Here is a 24,114-nt window from a genome sequence, read left to right as displayed (position 1 = left end):
CACTAGTTTGTTTTATCTTTTTAGATTCCACATATAAGTGGTAGCATACAGTATCTGTCTTTCTCTGCCTGAATTGTCTCACTTAGCGTAATGCCCTCCAAGTCCATCCATGTTGTTGCAAGTGGCAAAATTTCATTCTTGTTTGTGGCTGAGTAGTATTCCGTTATATATCTGTATGGAGTTCTTTTTAAAATCAGAAGAGCAGGTGGGTTTTTCTTCGTGTCTGTCACATTTCCTGTGCCAGCAGTCCCCATGTGTTTCTCAAGGATGAGCCTCCACCTAGCTCTCTTGTCACCCACTCCCCACCCCAGAAGCACCATGAGCTCTGCACATGACCCACAGGCAGGATCACAGACAGACCCAGGGCTTCCAGCTGATGTGAGGAAGTTGAGCCTTTCCGTTTCTTCCTGAAAGTTGAGTTCATTAGAGTTGGTCCAAAGGCTGATAAAGGGCTGGCCTCTGAGTCGGGACTAGTCGCCTTTCATCCTGGAGACTTGACGGTGATCAGGTGAACATCTGGTGGGACGTGGAGTGAAATCATAGGGGGTGCCCTGCTGAGTAACGTCATCACACTGGGGAGGTGAAACACACCTTTCAGGACTGGGAGCCTCCTTCTTGAGAGAGCCTGGCTGAGGGGGTGTGTCTGACCTGCCTGGGTATCTTAAAGTGCTGGCAAGTGAGAAAGGATGTTTGGGTTCCCTGGAGGAATGAGAAAATGTGTTATGTTTCTCCAAACATCTATAGTTTCAATAGGCATGGCTTTGGGAAGAGACAGTTGTCAGGGCTAAATACTTAGAGCAAAAGCAGTAAATAGGAGGCTGTACTGTCCAGTAGGCTAGCCACTAGCCACATGTGACCACTGAGCACTTGAAGTGTGGCCAAGTCCACACTGAGATGTGTGGGAACTGCAGAATACACACCAGATGGCAAACACTGGGGGAAAAAAGACTGTGAACGATCTTAGTAGCAATATTGTAATGGAAAATATCTCAATCCCTACTACTTGATTACATGTTGAAATGATAATATTGAGTATATTGGGTTAAATAAAATGTATTATTAAAGTTAATCTTACCCGTTGCTTTTCACTGCTTAGTGTGGCCACTTGAACATTGAAAATTAGATGTGTGGCTCACATGGTATTTCTATGGGGACAGCTCTGGTCTAAATTATCTAAAATTAAAAGTTTTTTTTGTTTTTCTTCCTGAGGAGTGAATTTCCATTGTGTTCTCTAACCCCTGTGTTCTCTCTTTGGTTCTCTTTCAACAGATACGACTCTCCACGTAGCATGTCAAGGACTACATTAATCACCAATTCCTTTACTTTTTTTCCCTCCTACACAATTTCCATTTTCTTTTACACTTGCTCACCCCAGCCATCTGCAGTACCCCAGTTTCAGATATTTGAGCTGTGTAGAGTTTCTGTGTACAGATGTGTGCTTGGACTTTTCTCTTCCCGAGAAATCTGAAGGGGGCGATTACAGAAGATCCACTTACTCCTGGGATCTGTTGCTGTGGCCCCGGGCTCGGGGCATTGGGTGGTCCCTGGGTGGTCCTTGGAGACTCCTTCTCTGCAGCCACGTCCCAGCAAATACCATTCCCTGGAAGGGAACAACCAAGTGCCGTGGAGGCAGCAGCTTCTGCTTCGCCGCCGCAACTGTCTGGTTTCCTGTAAAATAAACACATTACTTTATATTTTTAGGGAACACAAAAGTGCTGCTATAGGGCGCAAAATTTTCATTCTGGACGCTTTTCCAATACAAATCACCCCAAAGACGCATTTTGAATATCCTGGTCGCATCTTTGGATCTGTAAAATACACCTTTTAGTATGGCATCCGTTAAAATGCAAAGCAAATTTCTTCGAGGCAGAAAAACAATCTGACAGTAGCAATGTAGAAATTGTTCACTCAGACACATCTGTGTAAATGCGAAAAGTGATAGCATTCACCTCTGAGCTGCTTGCTATTGAACCTGCAGTGACTAGTCTCGGCCAGCCCAGGTAGAACATCATTCCTTCAGAAGTGTTGAAAATGCTGCAAAGTTGGATGAGTGGAAATGCGGCTGCCCCCCTCCTTGCTTCCTCTTCCCTCATCCTACTGGAGCTTGCATCAGGGATGGCCTCTTTCTCTACGGAACCATCTTGAGCCTGGTGGGGGTATTGCTGACGAAATCCAGGATCATTCCAGCAGTTGAAAAAGGAAGCCCTAGGGGGAAAGCAATTGACATATCTTTGTGCCTGTGAATAAGTTGCCATGAATAATGTGTTACATTAACCCATCCTAGCCGACCACTTAGTTGAGTTCTCTCCTTGGCATCAAATAGATAGGTTTCCTCTTAGGCAGAATTAGAAGAAATCGGTGTGGACGGATTTTTTACATTCGGCTACTGTTTTATTCAAATACATGAATCTAGAGCTGAATCAACTCTTATTTCCAGTTGTGCATATTAAAATGATCGGATTCCAAGTAGTGAAGTTTCAGGGAAACTGACAAGGATTCAATTAAGTTAGTCTTGTGTGCTGCTACTTGTTTTGATAAATTTGAGGGTTAACTACTTGTTTTGATAAGTTTGAGGGTTAAGTCAGTGATAACCAAACCAGTCTCAGTGAAAGCACCCATCCTATGGTTGTGTCAGCCCAGGATGAGTGAGCTGGTACTGTCCCTGCTGCTGTCACCACTGGAATGAAATTTTGCCAGAAGAGACGTTGCGCTTTCTCATTGCTGGTGGGTGAAAGATAGTTCAAGTGTGTGTGTGTGTGTGTGTGTGTGTGTGTCTGTCTGTGTGTGTCTGTGCGTTTGTGTGTCTGTGGATAAAGCACTAAAGACTGAATTGACTTCTAGACTTTTCTTGTATAAAATTTCCCTAACCAAGCAAAGCTGCTTTGACTTAATTTATTTGTTAAATGTTGCACTTTGTTTATATGTGGGTTTTTGGGGGGGGGCAGCTAGTAAGTAGAGAGAAGAGGACGAATTCTACTGACGTATTTATTTAGTAAAAATGACAATTTTGCATTCATTTACGTTTTAAAAATTCTGTCTGATTTTTTTTACCTTGTTGCTAATGCTCGCCCAACATAACTGCTCCAATGCTATTTGCCGTCTGACAGAAGGATCCTTGTAGGGCAGGCTTTGCAAACCTTATCAGGTAATAACATATGCCATAGATGATAACCTTGCTGTTGAGATGTTTGCCTCTTATATTAGAAGTTAAAACCGGCCTTTGAGAGGATCGCCAAATAATAAATTGTCATACCACTGCTGTCTGTTATGCAACTGTGTAATAACTCCATAGTTGGAAATTGAACAAAGGTTAGGCATTCTTTCCTTCAGGCTCTCTTGTTAACAGATTATTTTAGATTTTTTCCGAAGTAAGTTTTCCCTGGGCACCCCTTTTCTAATTCTAAAGAAGTGTTTGGCCCTTTCATGTTTCAAAAAGAAACATTCGCTTGTAGTTCCATATTTCTTGATCTCTATAAGGGACTCACAAAATTCAGTTTCCTTTTATTCACAGAGAAAGTTGGCTTTGATGTCTCTTAAAGATAATTCTGCTAGCTGCTGATCAGCCAGTCAGTTCACCTAGCTTCAGTCTTTATAGGACCTCTAAACTAATTTTCCTACACTGTGACTGAAAGGTAGGCAGATCGTGGGAATGGATTATACGGTATATTCAAATGGATCTCTAATATTACTTTGTCTAATAAGGTAATATCAGGACCACATATTCTGTAGGCCTCTTTTGTTAAAAGCCACATTTATGCAGTTTTCACTTTTTTAGGCTATTGTTCCTTTACATTTGTACTCCAGGCGTAAAAACCACACTTGTGAATGGCTGAGCCTATGATTATACTTCCGGTTGTATGCTGCTTTTTGCTAGTGTGTGTGTGCTTCTCCTCTCTGAATCATTTTATATTTCGTGCTACTTCTTGAAAGTTTACTCTTTGATGCTAAAAGGGAATAACCAGATGATTTCTAAAAATAATGTCTCCCTGCAGGATGGTGGCTTGTTAAATTAGAGGAATGCTGTTTGCTATATCAACATGTATGGTCAGAGGCTAAAATATATTAACGCCAAGTGTGTTTTGGTCAATAACTGGAGAATTCTGTTTAAATGCATCATCTCTTCCAACGTTTTACAGTTTGCCATGTGGAATGGCAGGTAGTAGGGAGAAAAATAAGTGTGGATTAAGACTTTTAAAGGAAATAGTTTCATATGATTAAGAAAATTAGAATTCGTAGAAATACTGGGATAAGTGAAGAAATAAAAACGTCTGTCTAGAATGTAGCACCTAGAGAGTTTTTGGAAGCCCTACCTTCACATGAGGGCGTGATATTCCTATCCAAAGCCAGACTAAGCCATCAGCAGGACGCATGGGGGGATTATTACCTCTCCTTTCCTAGAGGAATAACCGAAAGCAAATAAAAATTCTTAACACTCCCCTCTTTGAAGTGTATTTTTTAAGCAAGGTGGAAAACATTTAGACTCTGGCTTTATGACACATTAGGGAAGTTGTTTGTTGGCAGGGGGCAGGAGGCGGGGGACCCGGAGGATTTCACTTATAGATTGTCTCACCCGCATATTGTGAGCAAGCTAAAGGAACCATCCCACTCTAAAATGCCTTCATTGAACAATAACAGTTTATAGACTTTTTAGAAAGTATTGAATAAGGGTCAGGGAACAGCCGAAGGCAGTACCGCTCCGTGAAGTCTGCTTACACATTTACTAATTGTCCATCAGTTTAAAATACTTTTCACCATGTGCAGATATAAGGGGGATAGGGCACTCTGTAGAATTATACATGTCTAGTTTGTAAAGTATGTCGTGTGTACTGCAGATGTATGTTCTCTGGGCTTTGTGTATCTGTACAGTAGCTTTCATTAAAACAAAATTGTGGACTAACTTGTTTTGGTGGTGTGAGGGGGAGAAGGGCCGTTTATATCAAGTAACGATGCTGTAATATAGTACATGTAACAGAAGATCTGGAGTAACCCTTCCCTGGCCCGTGGAAAATTTTGGTGATCTTCTAGGTTCTGAAATGAAGATGTATGGATATTCTGGCGGACTGCATGTTGTATAATTTGAAAAATACTAAAAGTGGAAAATAAAATTGAATTAAACTTTGGCTGGTCTGTTTTTTCTTAGAGTCATCTTAAAGGCACTCTCCTTGAAGGCCTCAATGCCATTGTGAGGACGGGCCTTTTTCTGGCCTTGAAGGAGTTCATTTCAGTGAGCAGCTGCTTGAATTCAAAGCCTGAGCAAGGTCAACCGTGACCTTTCTGTCTTTTACTTTGCTCGAATATCTGTATTTAAATTTTTCCTTCATTGAGGACCCAAGAAAACCTGACATTTGTTCCTTCAGCACTGAAAAGACAGCCGCCTATGTCAATAAGTGTCTTAACTTTTTAAAAAGTAGGATCGAGTTAAGGTGCAATAGACCAGTGTATTAGCTGAATTTCTGAATTTCTTCTTGTCCAAGAAAGGCACTTATTCTAATAATATGTTTTAGCTCATTGGCCTTCTCCAACTAATGCCTTGGACCTCTGCGTATATTGAAAGGTTATTGGCATCTTTTGAGAAGTGTTGGGGTGTTTGTATTCCTGTTTAACTTACTGATTATTGCTATTAACGTACAGGTCTGAGATCTTGTGAGAGGATGCCAGAGTGTGAAGCCGTTGGAGAATAACAAATGGCGGGACACGGGATTACTTTTATCTGCTCTCTTAGCAAGGAGACTTCCCTGCCTCAGGTCACTGAAATCCTGTGGCCACGCACGGCCTTGTGTATGTAAAACACCCTCATTCTGGTTCTTGGTTTGGTTAATGTTGCATGGGAGCCAGACAGGAGACTGCCGGCATCAATTAAAAGTGGAAAGATGGATGCCGAATAAAGATTTTATAAGTGGAGTTGAGGACACTGCAAATCATGTGCTTTTATGATGTCTTATCCATTTCCTCGAATTTGTTATTCTCCAAAGAACTTGGAAGAGGCAGTTACCAAATATCAGATTGTTAAAGGTGACTTAGGTAGTAAAACTTCAAACATCGTGGGTGAATATTTAGGCTGAAGCCTGTTTATTTAAGACGGGAAAGCAGTCTTTTGAAAGGACCTGATGACAAAGCACATTTCAGTATCACTGAGAAGTGACCCTATAGGTTCCAGGAGAAGCAGCTCTGCAGTGCAGTAGGTCTGCACTAGCACCCACTGTTCCCCGGGTTCCTGTGAGCCTTTCCCGAGGTTTCCTGTTCTATTGAGCTCTGAACGGTGCTCGGGCTACGCCTTGGAAGTACTACAGAGCTAGAGCAACTGTGGTAGAATGTGGAATGGAAGCTATAATCTGCCGAGGCAATTACCGGTGATGTGTGTATTTGCAGGTTTAATTCTAGCATTTGTGACAGGTTATATCTTGTGATTTGTCTCATGTACATGATAAATTGAACAGGAGTGGGAGGGATCTCTCGGGTGACACATCAGATGAAAATATGTGGGCTCACTTGACAAATGCATCCTGAGCCATGGGATTTTTACTTTCCCTTTGGCGTTTGGTGGTTCTTCAGCCAATCTGCAGAGAAAACACCGATTTCTGTGTGGTTAGCTGGGCTCAGAATAAAAGACTTGCAGGTAATCCCTGGGGATCTTTCCCCTTGTGATGCACCATGGATGCAAAGGCTGGACTCCTCCACCTGCTTTGCTTCCCCAGCGCTGAAGGAGGTTCTGTTTGGAGCCCCTCTCTCTGGGACCCTTCAGACCCTCGCTCCTCCACGTGACCAGACTGCAAATCATTCTCCTACGATAGCTTTTCAAAAAATTCACCTGAAAAGATACTTTACTCCTTCAGAATGTATACCCAAAATGAGAGAAATTGGCAAACTTGCTCCCGATGACGTGTACCAGCACCAGAACCTCGTAACGCTTGGAAAGCTGCAGTAGGCAGTGCATTAAGGTGAGAGACTATCCTGGCGGTGTGCCAGACACTATTACGTGCTTTACATGTATTAGTCCATCTAATCCTCCTAATAACTCCATGAGGTAGGCACCATTATCTCCACTTTAGCAGGGAGTAAACGGGCACAGAGAGGTTAGTTAACTTGCCCAAGGTCTCACAGCTGGGAGGAGAAGCCAAGATTGAAACCCGGGAAGACTGGTCCTAAGGTGTGTGCTCTCCACAGCTAGTAACACTGCTGCTCAGAACAGTGCTGCGTGTGTGTGTGTGTGTGTGTGTGTGTAGTGATAACCAGCAAGCAGCCTCAAAAATCCTTTTGTAAAGAATTCATACAAAGTGTTCTTCCTTTGCAACTTTTCTGTGTTTTCTCCTTTCATAGGAATCCGAGACCTTGTTTTTTGAATTACTTTAAGCAATCAAAAGCATCTAGGGAAGAATCATCGAAATAATAAGAGATGCCTCACAGCGGGGGGGCCTGACAACATACAACTGCAGGGCTTCTGGAGGAAGGCTGCCTGCAGGAGCGCAGTGCTTAGAATCTTTTTCGTACATAGTGGACACTTAGAAAGTGCAGCAGTCACTTGTGTCACGGGTTTCAAACTGTGTGTAGTAAGAATTTCACTTATCCATGTTGACGTTTTTTTCTCTTTAGGACACTAATTTTCTCTGCTTGCATTTTAAAATGTATAACCTATATTCCTCAGTTTCTCAAGCTAAAAATAAAGCAGGGTTTTCTTGTCCCAGCTGAGCCGGCTCTAAGGGAGAGTCTGAGGGGGCACTGGGTGGGTTCCCTTATCCCACCCAGATCTGTGTGAGGCCTCGGAGAAGACTCTCAGGGAGCTGTGCTGATAATAGCTGCCCCGTACCTAACCTCCAGCCCTGTCATAATGATTAATAGGATCTCACTTTAGTGCTTTAAGTTTTAGAAAAAGTAAACATGCCAATCATACCACACATGCATGTGCACGTCCAACTACAGAAAGGGGCAGGAACAGCACAAGTGGGGTTCGCCCTGAGCCCCCCACTTTACTGCAGACTCCCATTACCTGTGCTTCACCTGTCTGAGGATGCTTCTGATGGGCTACTGCAGGGTTGGGAGGGACAGGCTGGTAGTAGGTGTGTCTAGGTCATGGGATGCTAATTCCTTCAGCTAGTGGCAACCTGGCTGCCTGCAAGCCAGACCCCAACCAGCAGCCCAGGCGTCCTTGCTGCCCTGCAATGCCCCCTTCTGGGACATGTACACAGCGGCAAGATACCCCTGGAGCACTGGCCATCAAGCAGTGATGCTACTCAGTCATCCTAAATGGAAAGAATGATGGACTTGGGACCTGGATCTGACTCTTCTTACTTCCCATGGACCACCTGTGGGATGTGGTCAAGTTGTTTGTGTAGCATCTCAATGACCTCATCTCCATACCTGAATTACGGAGATTTGTAGCCCACTGTCCTCCACTCTTTGGTTTGCTGTTAGGATCAGATGAGAAATTGTGTGCAAGCATCTTATAAAAGTGCTACTCAAATGTAAGGGATTGTTAGGTTGAAAAATGAAATTCAACGGACTAAATCTTAAAGATTTTATTTGGCTTTATTCAGTGATTCATGAATTGGGCAGCATCCAATCTAGCAGCTAGAAAGAAGCTCCGAGGAGCTGTACAAAATGAAAGACTTGTATAGGCAGGAACAAAGAGGCAAAAAGCAGGTTGGTTATCGCAAGGTCAGTTTCGTTTAGGGAATGTCAGGGGTCTGTAAGGCAGATGACCTAACCAGCGCCTATCAGGCGATTTCCTATTGCCTGGTTTAAGATTCCATTTCTGGGAGAGCCGAACCGTAGTTCAGTCTCGTCTTGGTTTGGTGACATGGGGCTTAGCATAAGTGACTCCATTTGGGGCCTGTTGCCTTGTTTTTTTTGGTTTTTGTTTTTTGCGGTACGCGGGCCTCTCACTGTTGTGGCCTCTCCCGTTGCGGAGCACAGGCTCCGGATGCGCAGGCACAGCGGCCATGGCTCACGGGCCCAGCCGCTCCGCGGCATGTGGCATCTTCCCGGACCGGGGCACGAACCCGTGTCCCCTGCATCGGCAGGCGGACTCTCAACCACTTCGCCACCAGGGAAGCCCTGTTGCCTTGTTTTTAATAGTTATTATCAAATACTTCCCAGGAGCAGGTGTTTTTGCCTTGGACCCCAGCTATACCTTCACTTAGCATCACAGATACTTAGAGTAAGAGAGAAGGCTGTGAGGAGACCCCAGGAGTCATCTAATTCTACCAGTGAAATGGAATTTCACTGGACCTCTCCATTTAGGGTCCTCCCTCTTCCCACTGCTCCACCCTCTTCTTTGGGGGAAAGTCTGCTCTTAGGCTGTTTCATGGGGAGAGAAAATGCTCTCCCTCCTGAGAACTGCAGTGAGCAGTGTTTAGGGCTAGTTTCCACCTCTGTGCCTGGTGGCTGTTCATACTGAGGGCTCCCGCAAATGCTCCCCACTCAATGCCCTGACGCTAGTCATGAATCAAGTCTATTCAGATTCCCAATAATTACAGCTACTGCTGAGAGCCTACAGCCCAGCAGCATCTTTGTAGGAGCTTAACAAGTTCCCCAAAGTGAGCTCAGGGATGCTCAAGGAGTCATTTAGCCAAGCCGGAACACAAAAGCACACTCAGCATCTGGAAACAAGCTGTCTGCTCCCTCTGCTAGAAAGTGCCTGGGATCCGAAAGCTCCCCTCCTGCCACCACGTGCACTATAGGCAGGAACTGACTGCACAGTGCAGGCCAGGTCTGCTCTCTGTGTGTGGCCTGCTGCTTATAAACAGGAGAGGGCTGTGGCCAAGGCCTCTGCTTTATACCCACCTCCTTGCAGACCTTACACCCAGGAGAAAACCAAAATCCCCAGAGTTCAAGTAACTTGTCCGAGGTCACGTGGTTTGTTTGGGCTCTAGAGCTCCGATTCCTTTCTATTTCAGTCCTCTGCATGCCAATGCAGGGGACACGGGTTTGAGCCCTGGTCTGCGAAGATCCCACATGCCGCGGAGCACCTAACCCTGTGAGCCACAACTACTGAGGCTGTGTGCCACGACTACTGAAGCCCATGTGCCTACAGCCCATGCTCCTCAACGAGAGAAGCCACTGCAACGAGAAGCCTGCGCACCGCAATGAAAGAGCAGCCCCTGCTCGTCACAACTAGAGAAAGCCTGTGCGCAGCAACAAAGACCCAACGCAGCCAAAAATAAATAAATTTATGTAAAAAAAAAAAGTTTCTGCCATTCCCAATTTTCCCTGTGAGCTGTTGTAAATGAAGTGCCTTTTTAAAAAATTGAAGTATAGTTGATTTCCAGTGTAGTGCCCATCTCTGCTGTACAGCAAAGTGACTCAGTTATACACATATATACATTCTTTTTTTATATTCCTTTCCATTATGGTTTATCACAGGATACTGAATATAGTTGCCCCGTGCTATACATTAGGACCTTGTTGTTAGTGCCTTTTAAAGTGGATTACACTTCACTATATTGGGCCAAAAAGTTGGGCTGTTCTTGGAAGAAATACAGATCCACCACTAATAGAGTGGAAGAGAAGCCTATGAAGGACGTTGGGACACATTTGGCTCTACCCAGAGAGGTTACATGACTCCCCTCACCTCACACTTGGAGAGCCCGAGCCCAAAGCACCTCACTCTACTCAGGGTTCACTCTGCTGCACCAACCGCTGGCCCGCAAAGACGAAGCTAGTCACAACCACTCTGATGGCAGCAGACGCCTCTCTGACATGAGGTCAAGCCTGGCTTGAGGTCAGTTGTGTGGAAATGTTTTGGCACAGTCATTTGTTGTGTTTGTACTATGTACGAGGACCCTGGTGATCAAGAGTGGACTTCAGCAGTGCTTCCCTGGTAGCGCAGTGGTTGAGGGTCCGTCTGCCGATGCAGAGGACACGGGTTCGTGCCCCGGTCCGGGAAGATCCCACATGCCGCGGAGAGGCTGGGCCCGTGAGCCATGGCCGCTGAGCCTGCGTGTCCGGAGCCTGTGCTCCGCAACGGGAGAGGCCACAACAGTGAGAGGCCCGTGTACCGCAAAAAAAAAAAAAAAAAGAAAGAAAAAAAGAGTGAACTTCAGCAGCTTCTGGACCAGAGTTCCAGTAGCTCCCACTCTTCCCTGGGTTACCTGAGTGCCTCGCACGAGTTACCTAACCTGTGTGAAGCACTTGGCACCATGCCTGGCTCACGGTGATAGCCTGTCCTGCATGTGCATTATGGAATCTCTTCACCAGCGATGGATGAGGTGCTGCTCTTATTCTCCCCAGAGGCAGATGTGGTGAGGTGTGGACAGGTGAAGTGAGTTGTCCAACATCACAGAGCTAGGAAGTGGTGGAGCTGCTCCAGAGCCATGTTCTTTTTGGGTTTTTCTTCATTTTTATTTTCATTTTTTTGGCCACGCTGTGAGGCATTTGGGATCTTAGTTACCCGACCAGGGATCGAACCCGTGTCCCCTGCGTTGGGAGCATGGAGTCTTAACCACTCGACTGCCAGGGAAGTCCACAGAGCCCACGATCTTAACCAGGAAGCTAAACTCTCCCAGGGTCACACGGCTGCTGAGGAGCATAGAGAGACCGAGCTGAGATCCTGCTTTACTCCTAGACCAGAGCTTATTCCCAGGCCTAAGCAATGTACAGGAGCAGCTGACATCTCCATGTGTTGCACTCAGAGCCTGCTGCAAAAATGTGAGCATTCATCAAGATTCCCACAAAGATTTGAGCACCTGCTTTGTACTCAGCTTTGATTTTTGAGCTGGGGAGAGGTGGTAAACAAGATAAAGTCTTCATTTTCTTAGACGCAGATTATAAACCAGTGACCAACACTTTCTAAAATGATTCAGTACATTTAAGTGCTATGAAGAAAACAGAACAGGCTGCTGTGATACTACATGGCTTGGGTGGTCAGGGAAGGCCTCTGTGAATGATTGAAGGAGGCAGGCTTGCAAAGATCTGGAGAGAGTTCCAAGCAGAAGGAACAGTAAGTGCCAATGTCCTGAGGCAGATTTTGCTTGGTGTGTTCACGATACTCGAACTCTGATTTTACACACAGAATTTTCTCCACACGGGTATTTCAGTTCCTCATTGACTTAGCAAATTAAAAAGATGATAAATATGTTTGTGTTGCCTTCGAAAGTAAGAGTAAATTTGGAATAACCAAGAGCTTCTTCCTGGATTTACAAATATAGCAACAAAGGCCTTTGGGCATTTTTGTAGCCAACAACTTTGTAAGCAGACCCATGCATTTGTAGTCCATGCTTCTGTGCTCTGAAAACAAGCCAAAGAGGGCAAGCCCATCCCTGGCTGATGTGTTTTAGACAGCCAAGCAAATTCACACTGATCCACAGTCCTCGTGAGGGTAAAAGATAATACTGAGGGATAAATACGGAAAAGCTGATTTGCTGCCCATCCTCAGGGTCAAGCACAGGGCTGAGGGGGCCAGCTGCATCTTTTGATACTCTTCTTCTCAGGGAAATGGTACTGCTACAGCATGGCACCTTGGGAATTTTTCCTGCTTGCCTTGGGAGAGGTTTGCTCAACTCACTTTGGGAAGGTTATTTCAACGTTCTGCTGCATCAGGACTTTGTGAGCGGTGAACACCAAAACCCCAAAGACACACATGCATCCTTGGCTGCCCTTGGTAAGCACGGAGAGAATCTCACCAGTCAAAAAGGGAATATCCTGGATTTTGCCTGATAATTCTTGGGTTGACATTTTTGGGCATCCCTGAAACAACCACTCTTGCTGCAGCTGCTGCCTGGGCTGTTCTCGCTTCAGACTCAGTACTTGCCATGATCTGCCTAGAAAGAAGTGTTTCCCACTGTGGGCCTCACACAGTGAAATGGCATCAGACCGAAGTCCTCTGTTTCAGGGTCTAATTAGCCTGTAGCTTTAGGAAGTGGAACAAAACATCTACATTTTTGTAGGATGTCACTTGAAAGTGTTAGCTGAATAGCCTCAGCTGTTCAAATAGTAGAGCTACATACGGTGGGGTATGTGGAGGGGGATGGGCCGGGCTGAGGGGCGTGGGTACTGGAGGGAGGTATCCGTAGTCCTGGCAAGAACGGTCCAGGCTCCTTTGGGATTTAAAGGGCTAACCCAGAGGTAGCTGCGCATTTTATTTTCTTCTTGAAAGAAGCCTGTTTTGTTTGCTAAGTGCTCCTTGTGTGAAGCTGCGTTGTGGAGAGAGAAACATTTCTTTCCCTTGGTTCAGGTGGGGTGAGGGCTTCACTTGGAAGGGAGGCTCCGTGGCAGGTGCGGGCTGGAAGGTGATTCCAAGTGAACCGATCCCTAGGCCTGTTACCTCGCCTGAGAAATGAGAAGTTTGGATGAGATCGGTTTCCTAGGCTCGCCCGTCAGTGATTTGCACCTCAAGTGCTTATTCCCAAACCACTCCGCTCTCCAGAATCGGAATTCTCGGGAGCAGTGATCTGCGTGTTGGGCAGGCATCCGGTGATCTTCATTCTCAAGGATGTTTGGCCTGTGTGATCTCTCACAAGTCTGTCAGCTCTAAAACTGTTGGCTAAGTTTGGAAGGCAGTGATTCCTAACTAGTCTTGAGACCCAAGGCTTTTTGCAAATCTAAGGACAGCTGTGGATGCTCTCTTCAGGAAAAAAATGTCTGTAGGCAGAATGCGGAATCCAGTTTCAAGGTTTGTGATCCTTGATGAAGAATTCCTACTCTAAAGTCAACTCTAAAGAGAACCTAAGCACCTGGAATCGTGGATAGCACAAAGTAACTGCTCACTAAAGGTAGGTTATTCTTTTTACGTCTCCCACCTTTTTCCTATGATATACTAGTATTATCTTCATTTTTTAGATGAGGAAACTGGGGCATAGAGAGATTAACATACCTTGTAAGTGGGGAATGGATTTTAACCTAAATGATCTGATTCCAGAACCAGTGAACTTAAAATTCTGGGTTACCTAATAAAGTGGGGTGTGTAAAGTGGGGATGGGGGAGGGTGGAACGGTCGGAAAAGGCCTTTCTGAGCTCTTCCAGTTCTTAACTAACTTGCCCCTGACCCCATCATTTTCACCCTGAGGGTCTCGGTTCTTGGTTTCTACAGCCCACAACGAAAGGGGCTGGCCTCCCCTCTTCCTGTTCAGCGGGGTCCGACTCCCACGCTCTGCGATCCACTTCCCCAGCGGGCCAGGCTGTGTGGAAACAGGCCGGGCCCTGGCTTCCCGCCGCTTGCCAAGGACTAACCGTCCCAGGTGTCTCCTGTTAAGCGGTCGCCGGGGCCTCCCTTCCACCCCGCGGAGAATTCCCGAAGAGTCCGAGGCCCGGGCTGCTCGCGGCGGGCGGGGCCCACCTGTCTCGGCCCCGGCCCCTTCCCGGGCGTCCCAGGTGTCTCCTGTTAAGCGGTCGCCGGGGCCTCCCTTCCACCCCGCGGAGAATTCCCGAAGAGCCCGAGGCCCGGGCTGCTCGCGGCGGGCGGGGCCCACCTGTCTCGGCCCCGCCCCCTTCCCGGGCGTCCCAGGTGGCTCGGGGCGGGGAGGGGCCGCACCAACGCCAGCCAGCCGCCAGTGACCTGCCAGCCGGGACCGGGAGCAGGGAGCCGGCCGGACGCGCGGACAGGCCCGGCGAGCGCGGCGGAGCTGGTGAGCCGGGCGGGCACAGCGGGCGGGGGGCGGCGGTCGGCGGGTGACGGCGGGCTCCACGCCCGGGTCCTGCGGGGCCGAGCGGCTGCGGCGGGCAGTGCGGGGCTCCCCTGCCTGGCGCGTCGGGGGAGCGAGCGCGCCGGGGTCGCGGCACAGCGGAGGGGTCGGGGCCCCGTAGCTGCCCGGGGGCGAACAGCTGCGACCCTCTGCACCGGGCTGGAGCTGGGGGCGGGAGCGGGCGCGGGGACAGGGCTGGGGCTCCGTGGGTCTCTGAGCGGCCCGGACGGCGCGGAGGCGCTCTGTCCGCGGCGCTGGTGGGGAGAGGGGAGGCTGGGGGTCCCACTGCTGCGGAGAGCGCGGGGCTGCGCGGGGGGCTCAGGCCAGCGGGGGAGACCCGAGCGAGCTCCCGCCTCTCCCTCTGCGGCGCTTCCCAGGGGCCCGCTCAGGTGTCACTGCTCCTTCTTCCCGGCGCTTTACTTTTGTTGCTGGTGTTGAGTGTCCGACATACACCTGGGTTAGTTACCTGGGGCTTCCAAAAAACTGGGTATGCAAGGCTGCTCTGACTCCAGGGGCCTGCGCTTGTAAGGCTCCATCCAGGTCTGTGTGTCCTGGGGCGCTGTCGGGGGTTGGGGTGGAGGCGGAGGGTGCGCTGCATCTCCCAGGCCCTGGCCATCGGTGTGATAAAGTGGAAAAAGTCTAGAATTTAAATTCTAGTTACTAGCTGTGTGACCTTGAGCAAGTTGCTTAACTTCGCTGATTCTCAGTTTGCTCAGAGGTAAAAAGGGTATTATAATCATTACAACGGCCTGAAGTTATACGATGTTCATAAAGCCCATAGCACGTTGCTTGATGAAAGTTCTCTCCATTTTTTCCCTATGTGTTAATGTAACACTTCATGCCTTCCAGAGGTCCCCACTCCTTTCTGAACAGAAGGGAGATCCAGGAGGCTCAGAGTACCCTCCTTTAGGAGGGAAGGTGGTGGTGTGTGGTTTGGGGGGGTGGCATTTTGTCCATTCTAACTTGTTCATGGCCTGGCCTCCTCCAGGCAGTTGTACTTCCTGACACCATTCTAGAAGCCCGGTTTGAGAGGTGACAGTGCACAGGTCCTGGATATAGAAGGGATGTTATCGGCTTGCTTTCATCATTACTGACTGTATTTGTCAGAATTCTTTTCTTTGGGTTGGGTTTGGTCACTTGAAAATTGCTTTATGCAGTATAGAAATTGATTGGGTCACATAAATGAAAAGGCTGAGGGTTTAGCTTTAGGCATAGCTTGATCCAGGGGCTCACATAGGGTTGCTGGGCTTGTTCTCTCTTTTTCCCTCTGTGTTGACTGTTCTTAGTATGGAGTGATAAAAAGCAGGGCATCTCAGGCTTATCTGTTCCTTTAGAGAGGGGGGGGGATAGGAGGGATCTCTCTTCTTCCATCACCTCTATCCTTATAGCAAACGTTATTGATACACTAGACCAAAGCAGGGCCAAGCCATCTCAGTGGACAGGGAGTGGGTTTCCACCATGGCAGTGGGTACTTTGCTCAGGTGCCACTGTGATAGTCCCACCCCAGGTGCCGGGGATTGGGCAGGGACAGTTCCCAATGAGAGGTCTGACTTCTGGGCAGATAAAATAGGACCTGTTCATTGCATTATCTCTGCCTTTGCTCACCGCCGCCTAAAGGAAGTCTTCAGTAGAGTGTAGACTGCCTGGGTGCCATGTTCCATCTGTCAATTGTCAAGTCTTATCTCAGGCAAGGAAGGCATCCTGCATGTTCCTCCTTTGATTCCTTGTTTTGTTGTTTGCTTGTTGGTTGATTCATTCAGCATTTAATAAATGCCCAGCATACACCAGGGCCTCTGCCAAGGGTGAACATGTTTGCTTTTGAGAAGCTCACGGTCTAGTTGGAGAGGCAGATGTGCAGAGAACAGAGTCTGGGACTGTGTAACCGTCTGGGGACAAGCAAAGACTTCCCAAGGAAACTGTACTTGAGCTCTAAATTGGAGATAGTAGGGGATAGTAGGAGGAAAAGTTGCAGGGACTTCCCAGGCCAAGCGGTGTGGTGTGGTAGGGTACTTTCTGTTGTAAGTAACACTAGTTAGGTTACTTTACTGTCTTGCTTAGGAAGTCTAGAGGTAGGTGGTTCAAAGTGGCCACAGTTCTGGGTTGGCTTCTTGAAGATTCTCTGGGTTTTCCCTGCCCTGCCACAGGGTGACTGGAGCTCCATCACGCCTTCCCGTGATAACAGGTAGAGCAAAAAGGGAGGGAGACGGCTTGCTTCTCAGTGATTCTCTAGATAACAAAGGTCAGAATTTCTCAGAGGTTCCCTGTGTCACTGGCCAGAATGGTCATACGCCCGTGCTGAGCCAGTCACTGGCAAAGGAGGAGAGGGTGGCTGTGATTGTCGTGGCCCAGCCGTGTTCTGGAGCTGGGGGAGGGGTCACCTTCCCTGAGCACGTTGGTGCCCCTATCTGAAAATCGGAATTCTGTTAGCAAGGCAGAAAGCGAGACTGCCTTGCCTGTCGGGCGGTTAGGTAGCCGGTCACCCGTGTCTCCTGCAGGTGGTGACGGATGATGAAAGACATGGCCTTACAGGAAGCAGGAGAAGCTCAGGACTGTAGGGGAAGTGTAGGGTGTGGCTGAGGGGAGGGAAGGAGCTGAGGTTGGAGGCACAGTAGAGACAGGAAAACCCTGTGTTAGATGCCCTCTGGATATCACTAAGAAGCCTAAATCTCGGTCCCATTCCTCAAAGAGCTTACACTCAAAACCTGGGAAAGTTTTTCTGGGTCTGTCACAGTCCCATAGTAACAGCAACAGTGGCTCACTCTGTGGGGGTAACTGTGCGGGGATTAGGGTGGAGGAGTTTAGGGAGGGGCCGTGTGTAGTTTGAAGAAGCCTCACAGCTGGTTCTGCCGTGCCCCCCACTCCCCAGTGCCCCCTTCACCTTCTCCCCTGCCCCTTATTGAGAACATTTGCTCTAAATCATGTCTTTATTTCGGAGTCCTTACCTGTCTTCAAGCTAACAGGCTGGGATTTGGAGAAGATGCAGTTAGTGGTAGATCCTGGACTAGAAAACAGTTCTCCTGATGATAGTCTAGCGGGTGAATACTATATAATCGTGTTCAGTAGGGAACCAGCCTCCACTGTCTACTGCTTTTAAAGCGTTTAGCCTGTTTTCATTTGAAGTATGAAGTGAGAGCTGTCTTTTGTTTCCATTTGATGTGGTGGACATGGGTGGGCATTTGGTGTTAGATTGGGCAACCAGGATACTACTTCTCATATTCCTCCATCCTCAGTGTCTAATTAGCACAGAAATTGGCAGAAAGATCTAGTCACTAATCCTGGAAGAAAGGAGGGAGAGGATGCCAACATATCTTGTTGTTTCCCTCAACAGCCCTGCCCAGGGCTGCCCAGGCAGAGCGTGAGGGAATGAGGTAGAGAATTGCCTTGGGCAGTCATTAATTCACAAATGTTTATTGAACACCTACTGGATGGCGGACACTGCCCTGGGGTTGAAAGGAATATATAAGAACGTTAAAATCTCTGTTCTCATGGAGCTTACAGTCTACTGGAAGGGGACCTATTTATGTTTTGTCTCCTATGTCAGGTGATGAGAAGTACTATAATGAAAAATAAGGCAGGTTAAGAGAAGCCTGCTGTAGTTGGAAACAGTCTGGGCATAGTGCTAGAAATCATCAAGGTTTAGTCTGTCTCTGGTTTCCAGCAGAGAAATATGGCCTAAGCAGGTATGGTACTGGCCAAAAAAGGCGTTCCCTTGGAGGAAGAGGATCACATATTAAATAACTTGATCTTAAGGAATTTCTTTCATGTGGAATCTCTTGGTTTGTTTGTTCTACTGTCCCTCACATTGTTACCAAACATGATTTACAATGACTTACAAAACATGGTACCAGGTGATGAGAAATAAATGAAGAAATACGAGCAAAGGGAAAATAAGGGTCATTTCTTTCATCGTTTTCCAGAATTGTTTAGATTTGGTAGCAGGGGAAGAAGGAAGTATGGTGATTAAAAATGTGGTGATTCATGCTCAGGGTTCATTACTTAAAAGGTGACAGTGTAAAGTTTTGATGTCTCAGAAGTTTATAACTTATTTGGGTATGTGTGAAGAGCCAGTTTTATTTGATAGGAAAAAATAGTCTTGAGTTCAAAGAAAACTGCTAGTATTATTTCTTTAGGTCAGTACAAAGTGCACCAAAGGTTCACAGAGATCAGAAGCCTGATTCCAGAGTCAAAATAATATGGTATAAATAAAAAATTGGTGAGAAGGTGAGTTTGGACTCATAACTGCCTGGGAAAAATACATAAATTTCAAATAAAAATTTACAGCATAGATGGGTTACACAAAGGTAATTTTGATTATCTATTTTTATTGGGTTGTTTTCTTATTGTTGAGTTTTGACAGCTCTTTACATAACCTGGATATATGTCCTGTGTCAGAAATATGATTTTCAAATCAGTTCTGTCAGTCTGTGCCTTATCTTTTTATTCCCATAGCAGTGTCTCTCTCAGGGCGAAAGATTTTTAACTTTGGTAAACTAATTTATCAATCTACTTATGGATCAGAATTTTGTTGTTGTACTTAAGAATTCTTTGCCTAACTAAAAGTTTTGACATTTTTCTACATTTTCTTCGAGAAGTTTCATAGTTCTATGTTTTACACTTAGGTTTATGATTCATTTTGCGTTAATTCTTATGTAAGGTGTAAACTCTGAGTCAAGGATTTTTTTTTTTGGAATGTGGAATTCCAGTTGTTTCAGCACCATTTGTTGAGAAGACTATCCTTTCCCTGTTGATTTATCTTGACGTTTTTGTTGAAAATCAATTGGCCATAATTGTAAGGGTTTATTTTTGGATTCTCAATTTTATTCCATTGATTTAGAGGCCTACTTTATGCCAACACTACACTCTCTTGATACTGTGACTTTATAATAAATTTTGAAAGCAGGTAGTATAAATCTCCCAATTTTATTCCTTTTCAAACTCGTTATGGCTCTCCTAGTTCCTTTGCCTTTTGATATAAGTTGTAGAGTCAGCTTGTCAGTATCTGTGAAAAATTCTGCTGGGATTTTGAATGGATTGCATTGAATCTATAGATTTGTTTAGGAAGAATTGACATCTTTACAATACTGAGTATTCCAATCCATGAACACAATATGGCTTATCTCTTTAATTCTGTTTTCATTTTTCTGTCAGCATTTGTTTTCAGGGTATAGATCTTCTACATGTTTTGTTAGATTTATACTTAAGTATTTCATTATGGGGGTTGCTATTGTTGCTCGTATATAGAAATACAATTGATTTTTGTATATTGACATTGTATTCTGTTACCTTGCTAAAGTCAATTATTGTTCTAGGAGGTTTATTTATAGATTCTTCGGAATTTTCTACGTAGTCGTGTCATCTGTGAATAAAGACAGCTTTATTTCTTCCTTTCCAATGGGATGCATTTTTATTTTTTTTTAACACCTTTATTGGAGTATAATTGCTTTACAATGGTGTGTTAGTTTCTGTTTTATAATAAAGTGAATCAGCTATACATATATCCCCATATCTCTTCCCTCTTGAGTCTCCCTCCCTCCCACCCTCCCTATCCCACCCCTCTAGGTGGTCTCAAAGCACCGAGCTGATCTCCCTGTGCTATGCAGCTGCTTCCCACTAGCTATCGATTTTATATTTAGTAGTGTATATATGTCCATGCCACTCTCTCACTTTGTCCCATCTTACCCTTCCCCCACCCCCCGCCGTGTCCTCAAGTCCATTCTCTAGTAGGTTTGCATCTTTATTCCCGTCCTGTACCTAGGTTTTTCATAACCATTTTTTTTTAGATTCCATATATATGTGTTAGCATACAGTATTTGTATTTCTTTTTCTGATTTACTTCACTCTGTATGACAGACTCTAGATACATCCACCTTACTACAAATAACTCAGTTTCGTTTCTTTTTATGGCTGAGTAATATTCCATTGTATACATGTGCCACATCTTCTTTATTCATTCATCTGTTGATGGACACTTAGGTTGCTTCCATGTCCTGGCTATTGTAAATAGAGCTGCAATGAACATTGTGGTACATGACTGTTTCTGAATTCTGGTTTTCTCAGGGTATATGCCCAGTAGTGGGACTGCTGGGTCGTATGGTAGTTCTGTTTGTAGTTTTTTAAGGAACCTCCATACTGTTCTCCATAGTGGCTGTATCAATTTACATTCCCACCAGCAGTGCAAGAGGGTTCCCTTTTCTCCACACCCTCTCCAGCATTTATTGTTTGCAGCGTTTTTGATGATGGCCATTCTGACTGGTGTGAGATGATATCTCATTGTACTTTTGATTTGCATTTCTCTAATGATTAGTGATGTTAAGCATCCTTTCATGTGTTTACCTGTATATCTTCTTTGGCAATCTGTATAGCTTCTTTGGAGAAATGTCTATTTAGATCTTCTGCCCATTTTTGATTGGGTTGTTTGTTTTTTTGATATTGAGCTGCATGAGCTGCTTGTAAATTTTGGAGATTAATCCTTTGTTAGTTGCTTCACTTGCAAATATTTTCTCACATTCTGAGGGTTGTCTTTTCATCTTGTTTATGGTTTCCTTTGCTGTGCAAAAGCTTTTAAGTTTCGTTAGGTCCCATTTGTTTATTTTTGTTTTTATTTCCATTTCTCTAGGAGGTGGGTCAAAAAGGATCTTGCTGTGATTTATGTTACAGAGTGTTCTGCCTGTGTTTTCCTCTAAGAGTTTTATAGTGTCTGGTCTTACATTTAGGGCTTTAATCCATTTTGAGTTTATGTTTGTGTATGGTGTTAGGGAGTGTTCTAATTTCATTCTTTTCCATGTAGCTGTCCAGTTTTCCCAGCACCACTTATTGAAGAGGCTGTCTTTTCTCCACTGTATATTCTTGCCTCCTTTATCAAAAATAAGGTGACCATATGTGCGTGGGTTTATCTCTGGGCTTTCTATTGTGTTCCATTGATCTCTATTTCTGTTTCTGTGCCAGTACCATACTGTCTTGATTACTGTAGCTTTGTAGTTCAGCTTTGTAGTCCGAAGTCCAGGAGCCTGATTCTTCCAGCTCCGTTTTTCTTTCTCAAGATTGCTTTGGCTATTTGGGGTCTTTTGTGTTTCCATACACATTGTGAAACTTTTTGTTCTAGTTCTGTGAAAAATGCCATTGGTAGTTTGATAGGGATCGCATTGAATCTGTAGATTGCTTTGGGTAGTATAGTCATTTTCACAATGTTGATTCTTCCAATCCAAGAACATAGTATATCTCTCCATCTGTTTGTATCATCTTTAATTTCTTTCATCAGTGTCTTATAATTTTCTGCATATAGGTCATTTGTCTCCTCAGGTAGGTTTATTCCTAGGTATTTTATTCTTTTTGTTGCAATGGTAAATGGGAGTGTTTCCTTAATTTCTCTTTCAGATTTTTTCATCATTAGTGTATAGGAATGCAAGAGATTTCTATGCATTAATTTTGTATCCTGCTGCTTTACCAAATCCAGTGATAAGCTCTGGTAGTTTTCTGGTAGCGTCTTTAGGATTGTCTGTGTATAGTATCATGTCATCTGCAAACAGTGACAGGTTTACTACTTCTTTTCCAGTTTGGATTCCTTTTATTTCTTTTTCTTCACTGATTGCTGTGGCTAAAGGTTCCAAAACAATGTTGAATAATAGTGGTGAGAGTGGGCAACCTTGTCTTGTTCCTCCTGATCTTAGTGGAAATGGTTTCAGTTTTTCACCATTAAGGACGATGTTGGCTGTGGGTTTGTCATAATGGCCTTTATTATGTTGAGAAAAGTTCCCTCTATGCCTACTTTCAGGAGGGTTTTTATCATAAATAGGTGTTGTATTTTGTCAGAAGCTTTTTCTGCATCTTTTGAGATGATCATATGATTTTTATTCTTCTATTTGTTAATATGATTTAACACATCGATTTGCGTATATTGAAGAATCCTTGAATCGCTGGGATAAATCCCACTTGATCATGGTGTATGAGCCTTTTAATGTGCTGTTGGATTCTGTTTGCTAGTATTTTGTTGTGGATTTTTGCATCTGTATTCATCAGTGATACTGGCCTGTAGTCTTTGTGACATCTTTGTCTGGTTTGGGTATCAGGGTGATGGTGGCCTTGTAGAATGAGTTTGAGAGTATTCCTCCGTCTGCTATATTTTGGAAGTGTTTGAGAAGGCTAGGTGTTAGCTCTTCTCTAAATTTTTGATAGAATTTGCCTGTGAAGCCATCTGGTCCTAGGCTTTTGTTTGTTGGAAGTTTTTTTTTTTTCTTTTTTTTTTTGCAATACACGGGCCTCTCACTGCTGTGGCATCTCCCGTCACGGAGCACGGGCTCCAGACGCGCAGGCTCATCAGCGCCATGGCTCACAGGCCCAGCCGCTCCACAGCATGCGGGATCCTCCCGGACTGGGGCACGAACCTGTGTCCCCAGCACTGGCAGGCGGACTCTCAACCACTGGGCCATCAGGGAAGCCCTTGTTGGAAGATTTTTAATCACAGTTTCAATTTCAGTGCTTGTGATTGGTCTGTTTATATTTTCTGTTTCTTCCTGGTTCCGTCTTGGAAGGTTGTGCTTTTCTAAGAATTTGTCCATTTCTTCCAGGATGTCCATGTTATTGGCATATAGTTGCTTGTAGTAATCTCTCATGACCTTTGTATTTCTGCAGTGTCAGTTGTTACTTTTCCTTTTTCATTTCTAATTCTATTGATTTGAGTCTTCTCCCTCTTTTTCTTGATGAGTCTGGCTAATGGTTTATCAATTTTGTTTATCTTCTCAAAGAACCAACTTTTAGTTTTATTGATCTTTGCTACTGTTTCCTTCATTTCTTTTTCATTTATTTCTGATATGATCTTTATGATTTCTTTCCTTCTGCTAACTTTAGGGAGTGTTTGTTCTTCTTTCTTTAATTGCTTTAGGTGTAAGGTTAGGTTGTTTATTTGAGATGTTTCTTGTTTCTTAAGGTAGGATTGTATTGCTATAAACTTCCCTCTTAGAACTGCTTTTGCTGCATCCCATTGGTTTTGGATCGTCGTGTTTTCATTGTCATTTGTCTCTAGGTATTTTTTGATTTCCACTTTGATTTCTTCAGTGACCTCTTGATTATTTAGGAGTGTATTGCTTAGCCTCCATGTGTTTGTATTTTTTACAGATTTTTTTTCCTGTAATTGATATCTAGTCTCATAGCGTTGTGGTTGGAAAAGATACTTGATACTATTTCAGTTTTCTTAAATTTTCCAAGGCTTGATTTGTGACCTAAGCTATGATGTATCCTGGAGAATGTTCCATGAGCACTTGAGAAGAAAGTGTATTCTGTTGTTTTTGGATCGAATGTCCTATAAATGTCAATTGAGTGTATTTTAATGTAGCATTTAAAGCTTGTGTTTCCATATTTGTTTTTATTTTGGATGATCTGTCCATTGGTGAAAGTGGCATGTTAAAGTACCCTACTATGATTGTGTTATTGTCGATTTCCCCTTTTATGGCTGTTAGCTTTGCCTTATGTATTGAAGTGCTCCTATGTTGGGTGCATAAATATT

At 44.9% G+C, this 24,114-nt stretch overlaps 2 protein-coding genes across 2 annotated transcripts in view; both read left to right on the top strand.

Moving 5' to 3' along the window:
• The window catches only part of KIF5C (kinesin family member 5C), a 166,506-nt gene extending 161,386 nt beyond the window's left edge, over window positions 1-5,120 (top strand). Inside the window, exon 26 of the mRNA XM_030852814.2 lies at window positions 1,270-5,120. The gene's annotated coding sequence lies outside the window, so the exon portion shown is untranslated. The remainder of the gene's footprint in view (window positions 1-1,269) is intronic.
• Window positions 5,121-14,445: 9,325 nt separating this feature from the next.
• The window catches only part of LYPD6B (LY6/PLAUR domain containing 6B), a 233,098-nt gene continuing 223,429 nt past the window's right edge, over window positions 14,446-24,114 (top strand). Inside the window, exon 1 of the mRNA XM_030852812.2 lies at window positions 14,446-14,558. The gene's annotated coding sequence lies outside the window, so the exon portion shown is untranslated. The remainder of the gene's footprint in view (window positions 14,559-24,114) is intronic.

The sequence above is a fragment of the Globicephala melas genome, chromosome 7, assembly GCF_963455315.2.
Source record: "Globicephala melas chromosome 7, mGloMel1.2, whole genome shotgun sequence".
NCBI lineage: Eukaryota > Metazoa > Chordata > Mammalia > Artiodactyla > Delphinidae > Globicephala > Globicephala melas.
Note: the sequence above shows the minus strand (reverse complement) of the source record. Positions and strands in the feature narration are given on the sequence as shown.